The sequence below is a fragment of the Hippocampus zosterae genome, chromosome 12 (assembly GCF_025434085.1).
Source record: "Hippocampus zosterae strain Florida chromosome 12, ASM2543408v3, whole genome shotgun sequence".
NCBI lineage: Eukaryota > Metazoa > Chordata > Actinopteri > Syngnathiformes > Syngnathidae > Hippocampus > Hippocampus zosterae.
The window spans coordinates 5,382,452-5,393,147 of NC_067462.1; positions in this window are offsets into that span (position 1 = coordinate 5,382,452).

Sequence of the window (10,696 nt, forward strand, 5' to 3'; positions counted from 1 at the left end):
TTGAGGAGGACTTTAAAGATGGGCAGCGAGGAGGCTTGCCGAATGCTAGGAATGCTCTTCCAAGAAGAGCAGAAGCCGTTTGACCGATGATAAGGAGGGGGTAGACGATATTTTTGTCGGTATTCATATTTTATAGGCGTAATGGCTACTTTTTCCCCTCCGTACTTTTGTTAAGACTTTTATACCGTATATGGGACAAGCATCCATAAATGATGAGCTCACTTCAAAATCGGACACAACTACACTTGTTTACTGTTGAAAAATGTATCACCGTGCACGCGGTGTTTTGTTCTGGTCCAAATGTTTTCTCCAGCTTCTTTAGTCTTCACAGACCGACGCAACCGCTGCAGATGCAAATGAGCGATTATTCTTTTCCCGTCACGGTGGGTGGAAATGTCTTAACGGTCGCTGAATCAGACCATCAAATTAAAAAAAATTATAAAAGGCAAACGGAGCGCTTCCGTCGCAGGCCTCCTGCTCAGCGCGTGGCCTCACTCAGTCGGCTATTTCGCTTTTCGCCCTCCCCGTCCACTTTAGGGGGCTTTCCTAGTGCGAGTATGTCGACCGCTGTTAAGTGCAGAAAGTGCGTCCCACTCCCAGGATGTGGTTCTCGGCTCTAATTGACGCTGATTGATTTACTGGACTCTCATAATTGCCCAGAAATGAGACTCCAGGGGGGGGGGGGGCAACTTATGATGGACAGTATCTATCACATCTAGAAAATGATCATCCATATCCGGCCTTGGAGGAGTCATTTACTGCCCCCCCCACTCCCCGCCCACCCCAGTCTCCATCGCAGGGGTTTATGTTCCAGACCACCGACGCAATGAGTCAAATCTGCGATATAGAAGTTTAAATATTCCAGCGGTGTGTTTTATAGCATTTATGGCGCTTCATTTTTGAAGGGTCTTTAAACGGACTTTTACAATCGCACACAGAAGAACGAAATACGCGGATGTTGTTTTTGTGGGCTAGCTTAAACCAAGGATGTCACGCTCCTGTCCTGTCTGCTTAGTCTTTCTTTTTTTTTTTTCCAGTCTCCAACTGGCGAGCGGGCGCTCCCTCATGAGCCGCACCTGACCCGAAATATTCCTCAGCTGCCTTTAAAAACCAGGCCACGCCCACAATTGGTTGTCGGATTATTAAACCTTGCTCACGACACAGTTAGTAAAATAAATAGTCAGCAATCCATTTTTCTCTCACCTAATCTTTTGCCATTATTCTATTTTATTTGCCAGCAATATGTCCATATTTATGTATTATAATATAATAGATATATTATATATATTAAATATATAATATAATATATAAATATTTATTTTTGGGAGGGAGGGGTTTCAGAAACGGATACAGACTGCAAAATCTTTCCCTGGTCTGCTAAGCTTCCCACTGACTTTCAGCTATTACGCTTTTTTTCCTGCTGTGTATTAAAAAAAAAAGGTTACATAAGAAAATGTTTTTCTTCTGAGTGCTGAACCATTAAAAGGGCAGCCGCCGTCTCCGCCCGGATGCGACGTCGACGGCCATAACCGACATAAGAGCACATATACGTAATCGCGTTTTTCATGCACGGCTGCAAAAAATCCCTCATCTGTAAATGCCACCTCACAGCAACAAACTGGCACGTCCTTTTAGCGACGCTCAACGGGACTCTCATCCTCAAGCAAAGCTGCGGGGATCGCAAAGTGACGTCACGTTTTTTTTACGTAAGCTGAAAACGTGAGTGAGCGAGAAGCATCAACAACGCTTTTTCCCCCTTTTTTTCTGGGCTCGCAAGAAAAGCTGCAACAAATTAAAGTCAATTTCATCACAAAAAAGATAAATGACCTGCATGTGGCTGCAACAGCCTGCGCTGTCACAGTGATGAATGGCGTGCCGCTATCGTGATTTGCGATTCATAAGCAAGGTCGGAACGCGGCGAGGCGCGCCGCACGCCGCGCATGATTGAAATATCGGATATTGATGCGAGCGCGAGTTTAACTGGGGATTATTTCAAACTGTGTGACACGATGCTATTACCTGATCAAACACGCCGCGTCGTCTGAATTCGTGACCCGCGTGTTTATTTAGGACGACGACAACACCGGGGCTGTCGGCCGAAAGGATGGATGAAAAGTAATTTTCTAAATGCGCTGTCATTCGATGGATATCCTAATCCGACATGGCCGCCCTGCGGTCCGCTTACGTCTTGTCGACGCAAAAATTCAACAAAGACGCCACGACGGAAACAAAGCCCGCGATCACTATACCCCCCCCCCCCCCAATGGTTGAGTCCAGCTCGATCCGGAAGAGCATTTTGGGCCTTCTCATAGATCTCGACGTGGCAATCACCGAGGAATTAAAAAAACCGGAGTAATCTATGGCTGGCAAACGATAATTAGAATGTTTTATCTCAATGTAGCGAGACAAAGACCGGCGAGAACAAAAGCGCTCAGACGGTGACGGATGGCTCTTTGTGTCTTGGCTAGTTTGGCAACGAGTCAGGATCCCAATCGCATTCTGATTTCACCGTTGCCCGAATCATTTAGTCGTTAGGCGTGAAGCGTTTAATCAGATGTGGGGCAAACTACGGCCCGCGGGCTAAATCCGGACCGCTGGTCTTTTTAATCCGGCCCGCCGAAGGTTGGTACACAATTATGGTTCGATGTTCACGACTGCATTCATTTCATTTGGACTTGTAATGACGGGCATTTCAACACCAGGTGGCGCAGTTACGTGAAGTTGCAGAGCATGGGGGGGGGGGGACGATACGGAAGCCCGCAGTCGCGCCAAGTCAAGCAAATCCCGTTCGATATGATGGAATAACGTACTCTTAAAATCTGAAAAACGTGCCCCAAAAATGCAAAATACTGCTTTTTAAATAAAGAAATCCAATTAATATTATGTCAAATTTAGTTCACCCTTTTGATGCGGCCCTCCGTAATAATTTCTGGTTCTCATGTGGCCCTATGCAAAAAATAATTGCCCACCCCTGCATGCCAAATTTCAAGACTTGGATCAATGAAAGCAACATTTGGAACATATTTTTCTTTTCTTTTAACCATTTCTGGGGACAGCGGTTACTACAGTGGACAGTTTAGCATGTTTATCAATCTGATCGGCCTCCTCTCTGGGCGCATCCAAGTGCGCCCAGAGAGCCGCAAATGCATCGCGGATGACTAATGCATGAAGAATGTAGAAGAGCACTATTAGTTTCCGGCGCTTTGAGTATCATATCGGAGCGTGACGATCACCCACGAATGCATTTACTTACATCGAACCTATGACTGAACCTCTTGCCCGGAGCTCCCTCGGTTTGCGCTTGTTATATACATATATTGTTATATATATTATTAAGTTATTATATAACTTGGCTGTTTAGCATCGAGGAAAACACGGTGGCCTTACATAATATCCCGAAGAGAAGGCGTTACACAAGCATCGTAATCTGTCAGGATTTTCAAAGAGCCATGCCTTGCTTTCAACCGCTGAGGTTGAACTTTTCTGTGATCGGATCTGTTTTTTTTTTTTGAGCTCCTTTCGTTATGTGACTTCATCGCAGCGGGACGATTGCACAGAGCCATTTGGCCGAGATAGTCCAACATCCCCCTAAGCATTTTTGTAATGTCCTCTGCAAAGACAAGCGTCATTATTGTTGACACAAACTCCTCGCTTGCCGCTGGCTCATTGTCCACTTTCGCACGCCTCAACTTCCACTCGTGGCTTGTCCAAAATAAATATACAACTCAAACTTATCAGGGTTCGGGGAAATAGTCCGTTCTGTAACATCTCTCGGAGATAACGATGAGAGTAAGTGAGCCCCCGCCGGCAAATCAGTCAGCATCCGCCACCTTTGACAAAAGAAAAGCAGAACGGCGGGCTGCACGGCATTCACTCAAACCGCAACGAGAACGTTATTTGCTGTGGGGTCTTAATGGGCCGACTCGAGAGCGGCGCTGCACAATAAACAAGGAAAAAAAAGGCAGCATCTGTCAGGGCAGGTTTATGACTCGGTTTGATCGAATACAGATACCGTCTCCCTAATCCCATAATATTGCTTTCTTGTCCAGGGAACGTCGGAGTTACCATCTTACATGTGAGCCGCTCCAGGAAGATAATACAATTTTTTTTTTTTTTTTCTCGGAGACATGTAATAAAAAGGGTGAACAGAGCACAAATGTTTACAGAGATCAATACTTACTATCTACGGTCGAATCCTGGTCGAACGTACCTCGAGGGATAGAACGAATCTGGATGTGATGATGGTTGTAACCATTTTTAATAAAATGGCCGCCAACTAAGACAGTATGAACATTTTATAGATGTAAAAAAAACAACAACAACAAAAAAACACGTGAACATGTGGTACAGTATAAACGCGTCAATTACAAATACGTGTATACGGTATGAAGATCTTTTGGCGTCAAACCCTTGCCATGATTTTGTTGCCCAAAGGGACGATTATCGGAATTGTTGACTTAGTCAAGTCGTGGTCTCGGCTGAGAGCGAGATGATTTCAGCCATCACAGACAGTGAGATTTGCTTTCGTTTACCAGACGTGTTTTTAGAGCATGTGCTCCGGACAAACGTAATGTACGAATCGGTCAAGTTGCTAAGCGACGGAGGAGATTCCCGCACTGTAATTTTGTTCGTAAGCTAGGTCGCGGTGGAAGTTAACTTCTCACGGCGCGTCGTGACGAAGAAATTTTCCCTATTTTGTCGGAAAAATCCCGTCGCGACAATGATATTTACGTTAAAAAGGCGTTTGTTGTAAGCAAAATCGGCAAATGGAAAACGTGAGATCGGGACTTCGAAATGTGAACGTTATAGTGGGTGAAAACATCGTAAACGGGGTACGTTGAAAAGAGGTTTCGCTTTAGCAACATCTTCCAGAGAAGAGAGCAAAAGACGAGGCCGCGAGGGTCATCGGGACCGCACTGCCTTGGCGAAAAAATATTCTTCCTCGAAGATCTTCGTGAGTCTTGACCTTTGACCTCTTTGACAAAACCCGGATCATTCAAACAGGTTTGTTTCACGTTCAAAACTCCTTCCGGCAATTTCCATTTTGCCAAGGTGATATTTGTAAGGATTTGAAAGAGGGCCTATGGCCACTTTTAATTTAATTGAATCCAAATGATGGGAGTCTCTGAAGTGCCTCCCCACCAGTCAAGAGTGAAATTAAGACAAGGAAATAAATCCCGTGCTTATCTGCCTATTTCTGAAGATGCGTTTGTGAGCGAGCTGTTGTCAATTTACACCATCAAATTGGATTTTTTTTTCCCAGTCATGACGCGATCTGCTTGGCTGGGTATAAGATCCAGAGCCACGTCAAGCAAAAGACAAGAGTGCGGGGGGGGGGGGGGGGGCAGTGACTGTCGCAAACATTCAACGGACGGCATTCTAACGCACAAACATCCCACATCCATCGCAGGTTGCCATCCATCCATCATTTAGGGCCGGGTCGCGGGGGCAACAGCTTTAGCAGCGAAGCCCAGACTTCCTTCTCCCTAGCTACTTCTTCCAGCTCTCTCCGGGGGATCCCGAGACGTTCCCAGGCCAGCTGGGTGACATAGTCTCTCCAGCGTGTCCTGGGTCTTCCTTGGGGTCTCCTCCCGGTGGGACATGCCCGGAACACCTCACCAGGGAGGCGCTCAGGAGGCATCCGAATCAGATGCCCGAGCCACCTCATCTGGCTCCTCTCAATGTGGAGGAGAAGCGGCTCGACTCGGAGCCCCTCCCGGATGACCGAGCTTCTCACCTCATCTCTAAGGGAGAGCCCGGACACCCTGCGGGTTGGCAGGTTGCCATCATGTCAAATCCAAAAGGTAAGCAGAGCTGCAATGATTCTTCCCATTGGCTTTCTTTATGTTTTCCGACCCCCACCCCTTTTTTTCTATCCCTCTAGCCATTGATGTAATCTTAAGAAAAGAAGCAACAAGTATTTCTTAACGTTTGTGACATTCATGTCCCCAAAACAGCTGGCCATGATGGCTAAGCAAACACCGGGGTGCTTGTTACGTTACGCTCCATCTCCCAGCTCGAAGCGTCCGTTTCAGGTTTACCACCAGCTGGTGGCACAAGGCGTGAGTCTATTCCCCGCGTTCTCGTCATCAGTCAGACTTTATGGACCCGGGCTAGTGGTAACGCCGCCTCTTAAAAAGCAGTGACCTGGCAGCCCCCCCCCCCCCCCCCCCGCCCCCCGACTGTTTTGTCTCTGGGTCAAGCTCATAATCTACGCCCCACAGTAGCTTCACTGGGACATTTTATAGGGGGAAAAAAAATCCCAGTTTAGCGGTGCCTCTAATCCCATGAAATTAACTGGGCTTGCATGAGAAAACGAGCACAGGGCCGTGCCGGAGCTCAAGCGGGACAGAACTAATTGTGGCAAACTGGGTGGATCTTCCAACATGTTGTTAAGCACCAACATGAACATTTATTGGAAGCCAGCCAGTTGATTTATGTTGAGGAGAGTCCAGTCAAGGGCGTCTGAGGCGGGTATGAAACTGGTCATTTATTCGGACGTAAGAACTCATGGGCCACAACGGGAGGTCCTACGTTGATGTCTTTACTTTTCGATGTCTTTTGTTCACGTCTTTAAATGCTCCGTCTACGCTTGTGTACGAAACGTGCTACATCCCCACGGAGCTTTTTTATAAGGCTGGAAGTCAGCAGTGGTTCGATTTAAAATAACTTCAAATGAGAGAGGGAAATAAAGAAAATTCCAAAATCTAATTTATTTTTTTTTTCAGCCAAGACTGATCAGGTAGAAATCTTGGGATCGGCCCCGATTTTCTGATCACATGATGGTATTGCGGTAACTCCACTGAAACAAAAATTAATATACACAGACCGAGAAAGAAAAAATAAATAAAGCAGTGGACTGGCTATTGACATGCAGGATATTTGTTTGGATTTTTATTTTCCTCTTTTTTGCTTATTCATGGCAATTACGTCATTCATAAAACTTTATTTTGAAAATATTCAACAAAGAATAGAAACAAAGAGCATTATTTTTGTTATGGAAAGTCGGTAAGGATTCGCCTTCAGAAAAGTACAGTATTTTTTTGTGATTTAATTAATTTACAATATCCCAGTTTCATTTAAAAAAATTATTAAACTGCTAAAATTAACTGCTTTAAAAAAAAAAAAAAAGATGCACCTATGTATACAAAATTGTACCAATTCAATTTAAAAAAATCAGCTCTGCTTGAACTGAGCAATATAATACCGTTCGACATAACTGCAGTCAAGATATTTATATATATGTATATATTTATATACACTTTCTAAATTATTCCTCCGCTGTGACACATTGCCACCGCCCAAAGTCGGCTGAGGTAGTCCAAGTCCAAACGTGTCAAAGTAGCCGCCTGAAAATGTTTCATCTTTGAACGTCTGGGTTACGAGATCGAGAGGCTCAATAAAAGCCAGCGGACGTTATGACGAACGGGTGTAACGAAGGCGCTAATGAGGGTGATCAAGACGGCGAGAGAGAGCCAATCAATCAACACAACTGCGCTTGCAAAGACGTAATCAGTGGTCAACGCATGGGACGGGGAGGAAGGCGGGGCTCGGGTGGAGGTGAGGGGGCAGGTGTGCCACTGGTTGACATTGTAATGCGGTCAATGTCAGCGAGCGCGCGGGGGGAATGTTTTACAGCCTCTAAAAGAGCATCGTAACATTTTATATGCTGAATATGAAATCGAGGAAGAACCTACGGGATGGGGGGCTGTTTTAATTAAAAAGCTGAACGGGAATGTGGTCATCATGGCAAGTCGTAGCTCACGGGAACAAAACCACCCTGGGGTCCTCCGTGCTCCTATTTAACAATCGGCGCGAGTGAGCGAACGTGTCAAAGTTCAGTCGATGCACTTTTCTGCCACCGGAGTTTCCCATTCGTTGGTTTTCCATCGTGCTTAACAAGGGCCGCATTCCACCGATGGGGAAAATGGTAGCTTTGCATGGCAAAAACATGCAAACTCCCCATGCAACATGCAAACACGTTTGAAATTTGACCCCATGACCTCCAGACTGCAAAGCAGAATTGGTAGCCCCCCCCCCCCCCCCCCCGCCCCACACATATCGATCAAATTGGGCCTGAAATAAACTGCACGTTGACGGGCATAATGTATCCGTTTCCGAGTTCAAGGGAGTTATGATAAAACTTTCTGAACGTGAACACGGGCTTCGCTTTATGAAAATAACATGTCAGACGCAGCCCGGTATGAGCAGCCAATAGTACAAATTGCATGCAAAGGAAGACAATTGTGCCGATGCAGCACAAGAGCGACTAGACTAAACCGGCCTGGCATGAATACTAATGCGAGCTCCCGATGAAGGCGACCTCCCGGAGCCTCTTTCAAAGGCCAATGCTCGGGGGGAGGGATCGGCGCAATGGAGCTCGCGCATGTGCCCGCTGGGGCTTTGCCTACCCAACACGACTGCTGTGCCTCTCCAAAGAGGGGAAAAAAAAGCCATTTACTGTATTATGCTTTATAAAAACAGACAGGAAAAACAAAATTGAGTGGAATGTAACAATTTGTACATCATGATCATTCAATGGGCATGGTGCTGCTCATTCTGTGAGTGCGCCCCTTGGCCACAAGGGGGCAGAACGGAAATACATACAGAGTAAATACACAAAGAAGACGGTCACATCAGATCAGTAAGCTGCAGGAATCTTTTTTTTTTTTTTTTTTTAAATGCCAAAGAACAGCGAAAGCTTTTATAAACCCAACAGGGTCCAGAAAAATAGTGTCCAGTGCACTCGCAATGTAACTTTGTATGGTACCTTTCAGTCGATTAGTACCAATATTTCCAGTAAACTGTGGTAGGGTGATATTAAGAGATAAAAGAGTGGTTGCATGTTTCGGGATTGCGCTTCAGTCCTGTAAAAGACAGACAGACTTTGAGGTAGACTCGAGCAGGCTAAAATGTGCGTCAACATGGCGGCCACATTGGCAGGGGCATTTAATTTTTTTGGTCTTTTTTTTTTCAACTCAGGTGTGAAGGGCTAACGTGGTTTTTGTACTGTATCGGGCATTTTTAGACTAAACAAAGTACAAAATAATTATTTTTTTAATTGTATTGTGTGTTTTTAGGTCATGGAGAGTACTTCAAACGTAATGTTCGCCCCCTTCCCGAGATAAATCGAGATTCTACAGCGCTTCTAAATCCCCCACTTGACTGGAAATTTGCCATTTTTTTTGCAATTGTCATCCCGTCCAGGGCGAAATGAGTCAAAAGTAGCTGGCCAGTCACTCCTCGTTGTGATTCATCATCTCTCATCTGAGCTTCACGATTGAATAAATGAACGGCCACATTATGTGCGAACGAAATCTTCTCCTTGACATTTGCATCATAATAGACGCCATCTTGAGTGGCTGCTGCGGGCAGCTTGTTCCTGTTTGGTTTGGGACACCAAGCAGTCTATTTACATAATCTGAATTAAATGTAAATCAAGCTGTTTCATCTCCGCCCCCCCCGGATTTGAGGGGTTAAAGCCGATTCAGAGAAAAAAAAATGGCACTCGGCAGCTCTTCATTGTTAGCCTGCGGGCATCTTTTATTCTCCAGCTTGCGCATTTTTTTTTTAATTTACCCCTCATGCCCCCTGAAGAAAAACAAGCAGGGTGTCGCTTCGTTTGTATTTATGACACATTTGCCTGTCAATGAGGCTGTTTGGCCTTAATCCTCGCTTAATTAAAAGTGCTGCTCCACGCGGGCACAGCGCTAAGGGTCAAACGCTCGCCACATTATGGAATCAATCTGCCTGTCAGTACATCGTCTGGCTGTTTTTACCTATGCATTCTGTTTGTTATCTCTCATACAAAGTGTGTTGACTACACGTGCCAATTTAAATCAAGATGAAACTGCCGCCCCCTTCCCGGCTCCCAAAGCAAACATGTTATTTTTGAATGCCGTGACCCACATAGTAATGTTGGTGCGATCAGCAGCTAATCAAGCATGGCCTACTTATGCACCATCCAGAAGCGCCTTGTTGCTATTGAGAATTCAGTAAACGAGTAAATTCATATCCTAACTCATTATTATGTTGATTTGAGGTCTAATCTGTACACGCCCGTCCATTTTTGGATCTGCTTATCCTCCCGCGCGTCGTGGGCGTGCTGGAGCCTATCCCAGCCGTCTTCGGGCCGTAGGTGGGGGACACCCTGAACTAGTTGCCAGCCAATCGCAGGGCACACGTAGACGCACAGCCATTTGCGCTCACAATCACAGGAACAATTTAAAGTGTTCCATTTACCTGCCATGCATGTTTTTGGGAAGTGGGAGGAAACCAGAGTACCCGGAGAAAACCCACACAGCCACAGGGAGAACATGCAAACTCAACACAGAAAGGCCGGAGCTGGAATCGAACCGGCACCTCTGCACTGTGGGGTGGATGTGTTAACCACTCCGGCCGCCTCTGTTAAAATAGGCCAACAATTACCTTTCAAGTATATTTGAGGGAAACAGGGGAACTTATTAATTTGCATGTCATTCAACAGCAAGTGTAAGATAAGATAAGATAAGATAAGATAAGATAAGATAGGATAAGATATCCTTTATTCGTCGTATCAACACTTAATTCCAGTCGAGCTATTTGTGTGGTGGAAGGTCATTCTCCTAACCATCCTGTCGACACTTCAGGCACACTACTCCCATACGTTTGAAGGCAGCGCCACCTGGGGGAAATTTGGTGCTAGAGCATTTCTCTC